This window comes from Rhodamnia argentea, chromosome 8 (genome assembly GCF_020921035.1).
Source record: "Rhodamnia argentea isolate NSW1041297 chromosome 8, ASM2092103v1, whole genome shotgun sequence".
Classification (NCBI taxonomy): Eukaryota; Viridiplantae; Streptophyta; class Magnoliopsida; order Myrtales; family Myrtaceae; genus Rhodamnia; species Rhodamnia argentea.
In genome coordinates, this window is record NC_063157.1 from 7,381,094 (window position 1) to 7,394,358 (window position 13,265).

The following is a 13,265-nucleotide window of genomic DNA, read 5'->3' on the forward strand; positions in this document are numbered from 1 at the left end:
AAATGATCTATGATAGAGCTTGAAATAATTAGCAAGTAAAAATATTTTCATTATCCACGAAGATGTGCAAACATAAATTGTTTTGATAATGAAAATATTTTTCACTGACTATTCAACTGATAAAAGTGATTATTTTTTTAAAAGTATTTTTCAGATTATTTATTTTTGTGAATCAATCGAAGCCTAAAAGTAATGGGTTGCATCATTGCTCAGACAAATCAACATTGAGGCCTTCTACGTAGGCCAGGAGGCCTTCTACATTGAGGCCTAAAAGTAATGGGTCATCATTATAACGGTGACATAATTGTCCATTGGTGAAATAGAAACCTTAGCTCATCAATTGAAATGTTTCCTGCTTAGGTAACCACAAAAATTGTGTCCGTCGGATCACTGTTGCTACTGCAGTGCACACGTTTGACCTTCCTAAGTTTTACAAGCTGGTCGAAGGCCTTCTACGTAGGCCAGGAGGTATACTAGCGGCTTGAGCTTAGGACGACGTGGTCGTTAGTCATGAATTCGACATTGTGTTTAAGCGCCGCTATGAAGAATCTCTGCAGTTTTGGCATGCGGATGCCAAGTACGTAAGTGATGGGTATAGAAATCTTCTCTCTCCTTTTGAGAGAGTGGGTTTAGGCGACGAGGGAGAACCAATGCAACTCGCCATTCCAAAGGAGTTTCTGTTCCATGGGTGCTTGAAGTTTTTTAAAATCATAATCAGCATTTGCCTCAGCCAAGAAACGGGGATGGATTTGTTATATCTAAAGAAGTGATTAAAGAGATAAGGTCAGAACAGTCACCTACAAGGATTTCACGCTTGCAGGAACAGTAACAGAGTAAAGTCTACAGCCGCATGTCTAGTTAAAAAGATTCCACTTCCCCAATAATAAGCTCTAACTTTTCTCTAGCAATGGTTCCCAGTTTCTTTGATAGTTTACCAATCCTTCGTGCTTTGGCCAAAAAGAGAACTGCCAGTTTCGTCAACAAGTTTCGTCGTTTCTTTCCGCATTGTCTGCTAGTAGCGAAATGCTAAAGTAGTAGATGCAGTCTTGAGTCGCACACTTTCCCTCGTACGGAGAACACACTTAATTAGTCTAAATTAAAATAAATAAAGCGAAGATGAAAATGCAATCCAAAGCTTGCAAGAAGTACCAAAAGTAAATAGGCACCACCTCACTACTCATGCTCGTCATTTTGTGGCTGGAAATAAAACTATTTCTTCTCAATTCAGATGAGACTTTCAACTTTTCTACAAGCAGAATAAATTATTCATACCGATAAATGTAGTAGCAATTGAGTCATACCGAAAGAGAAACAAGGCTGTCTACGACAAGGGCCAAATCACACATAATTGACAATGGAACAAGACTTGCGCTTTGTCTCGTGACCGGATTCCAAGAAACTGGTTCTATACCTTCTATTTCAATAAGAAGCTCACCATTCCACATGAAGCCATCAAATCCTGTAACAACTCTATCAGACTCAAAAGTATACAGCCTAGTCAAAGACTCAGGCACGCCGTAGTCTCTCATATAACCCAAAGGGAACAAAAAGAAGGCAAATCATAATACTCAAGTTCCTCTTCACCACTAATGAACACAGCCAGCAAGTCATTCAATACTGCCCCAGACACTAGTGAACCGAGACAGCGAGACTGCCTCTGTGAGAAATCTCTTTCGTCAGAGCCATTTCATCAAACACTTCAGATGTGCATCGAACGTGACTATTGATCCGTATCCACCCACATTTCGATCGAAAACAAACCAGTGCAGCTTCCCATTCAAGAAGACCGCTGGGTTGTCCTGCCGGAAAGCAGGAACCTGACACTCCAAACTTCTCCAGGAATCTGTACGTAGCGAATAAATCTCAACTCGAGGTTTTGTCCCAACAAAGCAACGACGATTGTCATCTAGAAAATTGAGAATCCTCACAATCTTATAGTCATTTGACCTGGCGTCGAAGCCAAACCCTAGAACTATAAGAACAATCATCGCAGAAAGAAATTGATGGTCTGAACTGGATCGTGGAACTGCCTTGTGCTTTCTGGTGAATAAATTCCACAAATACATCGTCTTACCGTAGCCACCGAAATCTTCTGGGACGCAGATCAAACCATGGCAAGAACCAACAATACCATGACATTTGGGAGGAGTAGCAAACGGAATTTCGATTTTAGACGTGGAAGGCAGGGTAAGAGACTCATTGGAAAACAGAGAGCACAGCCTCTGCGCAACCCCTCGACAGGGTATGGGACTCGTTGGAAAACATAGAAGATACCAAATGGAGGAGTCGAGGGCGGAGTGGTTCAAGTGGAGGGCCGCGAAACGAGGGTCATCGATGGTGGAACGCCATGATCGGGAAACGCACCTGCATCGGCGGAGAGATTCCAACCGCAGTCGCTTCAGGATCTCGACCATGACGTCTTGAGGGAGCTTCGGGTCGTCGGAGGAACGACTTGCCATGGAAGTAAAATTCCCGGAGAAGTCTGGTTTGCGTGCCGCAGCAATCCAGTTTCAGCTTTCCCTTGCCCGTGTGATGGATCACCCATGGGAGTGAAAATGACCGGTGAGGAGAGAGAAGAGAGGCAGAGGGAGATCGACCATAATTAACATCACTGTCAGACTTTGTTTTTGACCAACCAACCAACCAGCTCTCCGAATTTAATTTGCATGAAAAGACGAGTAGCACAGTGCAGTAGCATAGTTCAACATTATGGAGAAAATATTAGGAACAGACGGGGTAAAGCTTACGTGGTCCAGCTCACCATTCATCTTGCGACACGTGGATTTTGTGACCCTACTTGTCAGAAATTTTTGAATCGCGCGGGCATTTCTCTCTCCACTTGACTGTCACGAGAAAAGCCGAGCGAACTCTCTCTCTCTCTCCCCTTCTCCAAAAAGACGAAGATGATGCCGTTCTTCCGTGCTCTCTACCTCCCACCCAAATCGACGCCCGACGATCAAAACCCAGCATAGATAGCGACGGCGGTTCTCTCCCTCCCACCCAAATCGACGCCCGACGCCTTAGGTTTTGACCGCGTCGGTGGTTCTCTACCTCCCACCCAAATCTAAGCCCCCGCGCCTGGATTTCGACGGCGACGGCGGTTCTGTCTCCCACCCAAATGGATGCCTGGCGCTTTGTGCTTGATCGCGACGGTGGTTCTCTGACGCCCTGGGTTTTGACCGCGACGGTGGTTCTCTCCCTCCCACCCACGCCCAAAACCCAGCAGAGACGACGCCCTGCTCTGCGCTCTCTCCCCCAAATCGACTGGTCCGACAAATGCGGCCTTCGCCTTGGCCTTGGCCTTTGCCTTCATCGCCAAATCGACTGGTATCGAATTAAAAAACCTGTTCTTTTTTCCTTTTGATTCTTTGTTCATGTGTCTGGCTGAATCGACTTCTTTTTAGCACATTTGTTATTCTTTGTATAGGTCATCAAACTCTTTTCAGCGTCTTGAGCATCCTACAAGCAATAGGTATGATGTTGATGCTGGAAACTTGTTCAGCTCCTGTTTATTTCTATATCAATCTTCTTGTAGTGTTTTATTGGCGATCCCGATAGTTGTTTCAACTTCCTATTGTGAAGTTCAAAAAACATTTTAAAGATTCTCACTCTTCTGAGTGGATTGCGTGATTAACATTGCTACATACGGCTGCTACAGTGGTTTCATTATAGTAATGCACTATAGTCTCAAAGTTAGGTATTACTCCTGGTTTTAAATTGCAATTTTTCTGTTGATTGTCTTCTCTAGGTGTAATCCTGATATCTTTGTGTTGTAATTTTGTTTAATTCTTCTGCTGTACAAATTATAAGCCTGGCTTCATGGGAGTTGGTTGTATTCGAACAGACCATCTTGCTTTAAGAAATGTTTGTATAGCCATAACTTAGGTCGCATTTTGTTTATCAATGAAAGATGGTAAAATGCAGCTTGTTGTATACTGGTTGTACTTGTTTCCCATGTATACTGTGTGACTTTTACTCTTTTACATAATCCTGTTGTGATAATGTAAGTATAACTCTTGGAGAGATGTTATGAAAATACCAATTATTTTAGAAATTGTTGTGTGTCTTTCTTCCTTGATTTTTTTAGTCGAGTTTGATAATTGTTAGTCCTTATTATCTCTTGGTGACGCATAAATGATTTGATGAGCTGAATGGCAATTCATAAGGCCTTTTTCGAGGGGTTAGCATGTTTTCTGGTACACAAGGTAAATATGCATCTTACGGCAAAACTGCCTATCCACTAGACAAGGTACATTATGCTTGTCTCAAAGAATCTTGATATGGGTTATTGATTATGAGGCTACCAGTTTGATAGTAATGCTTTCTTTTAGAGTAATTTCGCACAGAATCCTAGTTTTCTGGTTGTTGGTAATTGCATGCATTGTTGCATTGGTTTTATCTATCTTGTTCTTGAATGGACAGACCTCTTCCTTTGTCTGAATGTTTTTAACCTGTACAGGCTCTCGATTTCTTTTGCTTTATGCAGTATCAGAAAAAATGTAGCAGTACTTTCCTTACAGTATTGCATTTTGATATATTTGTATGGGAAAATATTGGCTAGTCGAGCATTCAACAAGTAAAGGCGTGATGTGTATGTTCAGTAATCTTTGAATGTGGAAACTGTGGTGGCACGAGTTCTCTATGATAATCTCTGTTTGACAAGGCAATACAGAAAGCATGGTTGTTACTCTATATACAATTGTGTCTCCCCTGGAATTCCCATTTTCTGTTTTCCCTTCTTCTAGAGCACTGAAGCTGCCATGATAATTGCTTACAAGGGGAAACTCCTATTAAAGTTGTTGGACAGCCCAAGCAGAAACTGTTCATTCACAAAAAGTCAAAATTTTGCTTGGCATGTGCTTTCTTGCAATCAATTTCACATGCATGTGTAATTGCTTCTTGTAGAATGATTGTAGGTGGTTTGAAGTTGAATTATAACAGCTTTTTAGATGGTTTCTTTATGCCTCTGCTTTGATACCTTTTTTTTTTTTTTTGTATGGCTCGACTTATATTCCCTAAAGAAACACCGTGGCTAACTCTATCTTTATGAACACGAAATTGCAGGTAACTATGGCGAGCCAGACCTATCACAACTCATGTTTCAAGTGCAAACATGGAGGTTGCCCCAAAACCCCATCAAACTATGGAGCTCTAGAAGGCATCTTGTACTGCAAACACCACTTTCCCAGTTTTTTAAGGAGAAAGGAAGCTATAACCATCCCAGCAAGTCTACATCAATGTAAAGGGCTGCAGCGTCAACTCCAGAAGCTTAAAATGAACTTTATTATGATGTTTCTTAGTTATTTGATCGGTCTTTATATGTGCCTTTTATTTGTCTAGCTTGATCATCTTGTGGGGGAGCTAGTGAACTTGGTTCCTCCGTTTCTACTTTCCACATACTGTTACAAGCCCTTTCTTACGTTGCGATGGATAATATGCAATTTAGAGTGCGAGGTTGTGAATTTTGACATTTGTATTCTACTGCAGATACGAATTTTGGACAATCTTATTTCAGTTTGCTTTTCGTTTGCAAACTTGTGCTACTGATATTTCATGTCTTATTCCCCTTCTTTTTCCTAACAAACTGTACTTTCCCAGATGAGCAACAAAGGCAGTGAGCAGCCTTTTCAATGGCTACTTAACAATAGAGGACTCACTAAAATATCAATAACGGGTTGGTTGTGTCGCAAGCAAATAACTGTGCTCCGAACTCAAAATAACTGTGTTGCAAAATTTCCACTAGACCACAATCTCTGTCCGAAAGAAATGAGAAATTCAAAACATAAATGACCAACTGAATTAAAATCATGACCTCCTTTAATTAATTAATCACTGTAAGAAACGTCAATAACAGATTGGTTGTGTTGCCACCCAATTCTACAGCCTCTATAATAGAATATAAAATAAAATGATGTATCTCTACGACCCCAAAAACCAAAAATACAAGAGACAAATCATTCACTTATTGAATTTCCTACGTTGGACTAATTTTTTCTAATCGTCGGTAACACAGTTGAAACCATCTCCAGGCTTCCAGGGGAGGGGGCAGTAGGATGATAGGCGAAACCTTCACCAGCCGCTAGCACAAACCCAACTTGCCTCCACTAAATTGCCCATGCTGGAAAACAAAGATAAGGCAATTAATTCTTCCTTTATATTTATGATTTGCTCCTCTTTTTGGCTTCAATATAGAGTACGACTCGTAGGACAGTTAAATAGTAGCCAAACATTCCTGTGACGGACACAGGATTCCTGAAAATCAAGATTGACTCCACCATTGCTACAGCGCCTTTTGCATTTCCCAGCACCTGAAAGAACGACCAATGCTTAGAAACTCTTCCGTTCAATCCTTTTGGTTATTCCAAGTCCAATCAACATCACTTAAAGAATAAATAAACGTCACTAACCCAAACCTGATCAACATCGTTAAAGGATGTTCAGTGTATAGAGAAACAACATGTTCAAAGCAAAAAATACCAATAAGTTAACACAACTCCCCTGCCATTCCTTCCTCCGCTAATGAAAAATAGAAGAGAAAAGGAACATATCACAAAATTACAGAATATGAATGGAGAAGGAAAAAACCCCTCCACCGAATAGATCAAAACAACATATTGCCTCATCCATTTGACACGATTGAATATATTCTTCATATGAACAGACATCTATATACTCTTGAAGGAAAAAACTAGAAACACCATTTATAGGTTTTCCAAATGAAGATTGCACGAGCAGCAAAGGCCATAAGTATTTCAAGGTTAGTTTTCGTGGGAACAATGTGTTCCCACGAAAAAGGTAAAGCCAATCTGAGAATGTCATCACCAAATGGAACACAAATCTTTCACATTAGCAAAAAGCTCCTCATAAGCATATGCCATTGCTTGTGGAAAAGAGGCCTTCGTCAATAGCATCAGACAACATCACACGACTTTATGCGAGTGGGGACCATACTTTGTCGCTATCGCTGTTCATTCAAACTCATGAAAATTTTAGTGGTTGTGACGCATAAAAAGAGATAAATATTGAGCGCATTCTGCATCCACCAAATCTCCCTCTCAAACAGCAACTTAGCACTCCAAAGGTAGCCTAAACTTAGCCCATGTTTCCTCACATGACAATTTGCATTTTGGTATATAGGCAAAGACAAATGTATAAACATGAATCACCAACAAATTCATTGATCTCTTCCCTTCTCTTCTATTTGCCAAGTAAACCGAAAGAAGGAACAATAGAGAGACATCTCTATAAATAGGTGAACGTCTTCACATCTAGGACTGTAAGTTAATCTATCGGTTACATGGATATGTGGATGAGAGAGCAGATTCCTGACAATAACATTTATGCAAATGTATATGTGGACGACTTATAAGATATGTCAAATCAAAGTTTAGCTATGAGAACACACTTAACAATCCTGAAATCCCAAGTGAAACACCTATGAAGCAAATTACCCAATTAGCAGCACAAATCACTAAAAAGATCCCACACAAATCAGAAAATACACGTAATATGGAAATGAGAGTTGATGATCCTAATACAAGGTTACGCGCTTTGAAGAAGTTGCTAAGTTCTTTTACACATTTTGTAGGCACTGAAAATAAGGGAAAAGATCTCAATGCTGAATTATCCAAGGATACTGCCGTTTTTCAGCCTTAAGGTTTGGGAAGTTATAGGAATGGTGTGAGGTTGTTCATCATAATCATTCTCTCAGTATTATAGCTGTGTTTAATGTCGGAGAAAAAATCCAGAAGAAGGCAAGACAAACTGTCCTTCAGCCAGAGTCCGACTATTTCTAAGGAAATCAAAGAAGTCAGGGTAGAGCAAGTGACAACCAGTGACAAAGAATTGGTTTAAGTGCTTATGCATGTCGGCATGGAGAAACTGTGCAAAGGAGATAATACCAGCCAGTCCGGGCCATTTCAGCATGCAGTCATCAAAGTCTCTCTGTTTCAAGTTTATTCAACTTATATAGAAAAATCTTCCTACTAGCCAAAGAAGTCGATTCAGCCAGACTCATGAACAAAGAATCAAAAAGAAAAAAAGAACAGGTTTTTTAATTCGATACCAGTCGATTTGGCGATGAAGGCAAAGGCCAAGGCCAAGGCGAAGGCCGCATTTGTCGGACCAGTCGATTTGGGGGAGAGAGCGCAGAGCAGGGCGTCGTCTCTGCTGGGTTTTGGGCGTGGGTGGGAGGGAGAGAACCACCGTCGCGGTCAAAACCCAGGGCGTCAGAGAACCACCGTCGCGATCAAGCACAAAGCGCCAGGCATCCATTTGGGTGGGAGAAAGAACCGCCGTCGCCGTCGAAATCCAGGCGCGGGGGCTTAGATTTGGGTGGGAGGTAGAGAACCACCGACGCGGTCAAAACCTAAGGCGTCGGGCGTCGATTTGGGTGGGAGGGAGAGAACCGCCGTCGGTATCTATGCTGGGTTTTGATCGTCGGGCGTCGATTTGGGTGGGAGGTAGAGAGCACGGAAGAACGGCATCATCTTCGTCTTTTTGGAGAAGGGGAGAGAGAGAGAGTTCGCTCGGCTTTTCTCGTGACAGTCAAGTGGAGAGAAACGCCCGCGCGATTCAAAAATTTCTGACAAGTAGGGTCACAAAATCCACGTGTCGCAAGATGAATGGTGAGCTGGACCACGTAAGCTTTACCCCGTCTGTACCTAATATTTTCTCCAACATTATGGGGGTATTTGCCAAAAAAGGAAACATATTCATTGCGGGGTAGTTCTGGCCACAAAGAAAATCGTGAGGTAATTTCTCGAGTACCATACTATATTTTGTTGTGTTAGTTGTATAAGATTTTATCTTTTTACAAAAAATAAATGATTTAAAAATTATCTTTTTAGAAATGAAAACTTGTATGTGAAAAGTTTTTTACTTACCTCCCATAATAAGTCTTAAGTAAATACATTCATAATAATTCTCTCCCTTCCCACACACACACCCACGCCCGGGGGACAATGTGCGGCCTATGCAAGAAAAAATAAAAAATCAACACACACCACCACCACCCACCCACCCACCCAGGTTGCCATTTTTTCTTCGCAGCAAAAAAGGTTACGTTGCCAGGTCGCTTCCTCGATGACTTGTCCAAGTCCTCGAAAGCCAAAGATTTTTCAAGTTCTGGGGATTTAACAACTGCAACTCCTCCATTCGCACGAATGTCGTCTTCACATCTGGTTGCTTGAGCTCCAAGTCATTCATGACCACCATAACTAGTAAAACGCGAATTGACGTGTATTTCACGATCTGAAAAAATATTTCATTATAATCAATCCCCTCCTTCTATGCATAGTTCTTAACAACAAGTTGGGCCTTATATCTCTTTGCTTCCTTTCTTCGAAGAATCCATTTGCAGCCAATGACTTCCGATCTTGGGCTTCTTCACAAGCTCCCACGTCTCATTGTTTTGTAACGACTCCATTTCCTCCGTCATAACAGTCATCCACTTTTCTATTTGATCACTTTTCAAAGCTTCATGATAGGAGCTTAGATCATCGGAGCTTACAGTAATAGCATAGGCAACCATGTCCTCTGAGTCGTATCTCTCTAGTGGTTTGAGAGTGCGCCTTCCTCAGCACGTCGCAATAGTAAGAGGAGTTTTTACCGTTTCTTTAACTTGCTAGAGCTTCATCGGATAACTCGCCATTCTCTATAGATTCTCTAGCTCCACCTTAATGATAGATTTATCACTCTCCTCTTTAGTAGCCTCGTGTGCCATGTAGCTTGACTTCAACATCGCAGATTCATCAAACACAACATCCCTACTCGTTAGTGTTGGCATTTGATTTTTAATTAGTCTTTTTTAGAAAATTAATAGAGAGTCAATAAAAAATCATGAAAATAAAAAATCAACTTTGGAACGCTTGGTCAAACACAAGGAACCATTTTTGAGCAAAAAACATTTTCGTACTTCTTCAATATTTTTGGAATTTATTTTCATTTGAAAATAGTCGAAAATCAAAGAAAAATACCAAATGAGGTTGGAAAAATCGGGAAAAATAGTTGATAATTTTATTTTAATTCTTATTGCATTTTAGATACTTTAGTTCTCAAAAATTTGATTTGGGTCATAGTTTCTTTAAATCATGGGATTTCATGCCGTAATTGAGCAAAAAAAATTGAGCTTTTTCTAATCCTTTTTTAATTTTTAATTTTTCCAAGTAGATTATGACATTTGATCTTCAGACCTTTAAATTCACCTTGGTCGAACCAATTTCACATGTTGCGAACATTCAAATTTTCATCTAACCTTGGGGTATTTGGGACTTAATTTCGAGTTTTTACAGATGATCTCTCAAAAAATCTATTTTGAAATCCCCCATCTCATGACAAAATAGTGTCTATTTCTTTTGGAGGGAAACTACCCAAAATTTCCTGTACGGTTTAGCGAAAAAGAAAAAAATAAAAATAAAAATAAAAATAAAAAAGGGTTCAAAACGAGTCTGGAACCGAATGGTAAATGAGAGATGAAGTGCCAGAAAGCTTGAGGGAGTGGTGAGCAATAAATAAACGAGAGACAGACGGAGTATCTCGGTTCAGGGAGGCTCTGGCGGACAACTAAAGAGAGGAGCTCGATTCTACAAGAGGACTACTCCCAAAAGTTCTCTGGGCTCTTTGCCATTTCTCACTGGGTTGGTGCTGTGCTTGGTAAAAAAGGAAAATCTGGTTTTTGTGTTCTGGTTTTGGGCGAGAGAAGCGAGAAGGCCACACCAAGAGAAGAAAAAAGAGAGAGCACGGTTGGGGAGCTCGTGAAACTGAGGACAGAAAGCAAGAGGAGGGAGTCGAGTTTTTGGAGAGAGTTCCTTCTGAGGAGGAATCGAGAGCCCAGCCGAAGGCGTGCAGTTTGTTGAAACTCGTAGTCGCAAAGCACGTCTCGATCTTCAAGATGATCGAAGACTATCGAAGGTGAAAGGTTCTCTTCACACGAGAGAAGTGTTCAAGGGAGGAGATGGACTCTACAATTTTCTAAATTCACCTTACTTTCACCTATTTGAAATGATTACGGGACTCGCCTATATATAGGCTTAAAACCATGACTCTTGACATACCTAGGTACATGAAAAGACATGTCTAGATACATAGCAATAATTATACATCGGTATACTAAAAGACTCTCGAGACACACAATAAACAATAATGACACTAAACACGCGCGTCGATAGACGTCCATCGGAAATTGAAAAATCTATCGAAGAGTCACGCAATTGAATTCTAGAGTAGGCGGTGATATCTTCAATACTCCCCCTCACCGACTACTCTCTCTTAGGACAGATCTTGCGACCATACCTAGCTGAGTTCTAAACTCATCGAACTTTGCTGCTCCAAGACCTTTGGTGAAGATATCAGCAACTTGATCACCTGTCTTGGTGTATTCCATTTTGATCTCGCCCTGCAAGACCTTCTCTCGGAGAAAATGATAGTGTACTTCCACATGCTTTGTTCTAGCATGAAAAACTGGATTTTCCGCCAAACTTATAGCAGATAGATTATTACAAAACAATGTTGTCGAATAATCTATCGATTGATGGAGATCCTTCAATAATCGCACTAGCCACGAACTCTCCCGAGCTTCCATTGCTTCTGCTCTGTATTCGGTTTCTATCGTCGACAGAGACACAATGGGCTGTCTTTTACTACACCAGGATACTACTGCTGATCCAAGATTAAATGAGTATCTAGTAGTCGAGCGTCTTGTGTATTGACTTTTTACAATCTCCAGTAGGCGAGGGTAAGGCCTATATTAGGAAGGGAAGCACGGTTTGGGTAGATGAAAGGGACGACTTACGGAAGCCCCACTCCTATGAAGCGTGGTTTTATAAAGAGGGCGATGCAGAATTTGGACCGCTTAGGACTTTTGAGATACCCACTAGTATCATTCCTGGATGATTTAGTACTACTCCCCCGGATGGTGAAGTACTTGACCCGGTCATCAAGTCTCAAGTCCGGTTTCGGGACCCGCCTAACCCCGAGGAAGGAAACGAGGTCGTGGAGCCCTCTGATGTTGATGTCGAGGCTGAACCCGGAGAACCTTCCGAGTCGGAACCCGAGATGGAAGACTAGTGGGACATCCTACCGGATGCCGAATCCGATCTCGAGGAGGAGGAGGAAGCGTAAGACCCCATAGAACTCTGAGTCAGACGTTTCTGTAGTGGATTGCCCCTCGATGACGAAGAATCATCTGATGATAGTGAGCTCGACCCCTAGGTGTAGCCGTAACACCTAGCTTTTGATATCCCTTTGGGTTTAGGTAGTAGTTACCTCTTTGGCTTGTATCACCTTCGTCGACTTTTATGGTCTGCTGTTTTATATCTTATATTATAAAATACTAAGTGTTGTGTTATGTTATAATGTTTTCCTTAAGTCATCTTGTTTCAATTTATTCGGAGTTTGTCTATGCTTCCGCTTGTGCATATCATATCGCGTTAAGATGTACGTCGTTGGATCCCGAGAATAATTGAAAGAGAACGATCGTGGTGGGATGTTGGCGAGCTCGAAAGGTTCAGGGCGTGACACAAATTGATCAAAAGAATCGCATGGGATTTTCATGCAAAGATTTAAAATTAAATTGATAAAAAATTAAAAGTTTAACATAGAATTGGCATCTGTATGATACATTTAAGATTGATTGACGAATTTCCCGCCAACCCAATTTCAATCCGCATAGCGCATAGTCTGCACGACACGCAAATGAAAAAGATTTTTCCTTTTTTTTTTTTCGAAAGTTCCTTTTTTTTTCTAGGGAAAGCGGTTGCCGGTGGGGGCAAAATCTCTCTCATGAGGGTCTTTGGCCTAGGACAAGAACGAAGGTTAAAAGGCAGCACTTCATAAGACTAATTTCAAAATCTTGAGAATATTTACTAAAAAAATTCTAAATCTATTGTGATTGTGCCAATATAGTCTTAATTTTTTTTATTAATTAAGTTCTAAACCTTTTGTAATTGTTCCAATGTAGCCCATTTTACTGGTCGTCATTGACATGAGCAAATTTTTAATAAGATTTAAAATATTTTTTAAATCTCTAGCTATTTTTTAATAATTTTTTCATTTAATTTTTCTTTTTTTTTGTTTAGGGCCCGGGAGAGGCTGCCAATGGCTGAGTAGAGGCTTGCATCCTTCACCCAACAGTGACAAGGGTTCGCGGGCCTCGCCGAGTGGCCGAAGGCCGACGGCCTCCCGTCTGTCCTAAACCAAAAAGAAAATAAAAGATAGAAAAAAGAATTAGGAAATAAATAAGAATTCAAAAATATTATAATATTATT

General features: G+C 40.9%; 1 pseudogene; it reads right to left on the bottom strand.

Moving 5' to 3' along the window:
- Positions 1-1,295: 1,295 nt before the first annotated feature.
- LOC125316260 lies at positions 1,296-2,460 on the bottom strand (annotated as a pseudogene).
- Between the last annotated feature and the right edge of the window lie 10,805 nt (positions 2,461-13,265).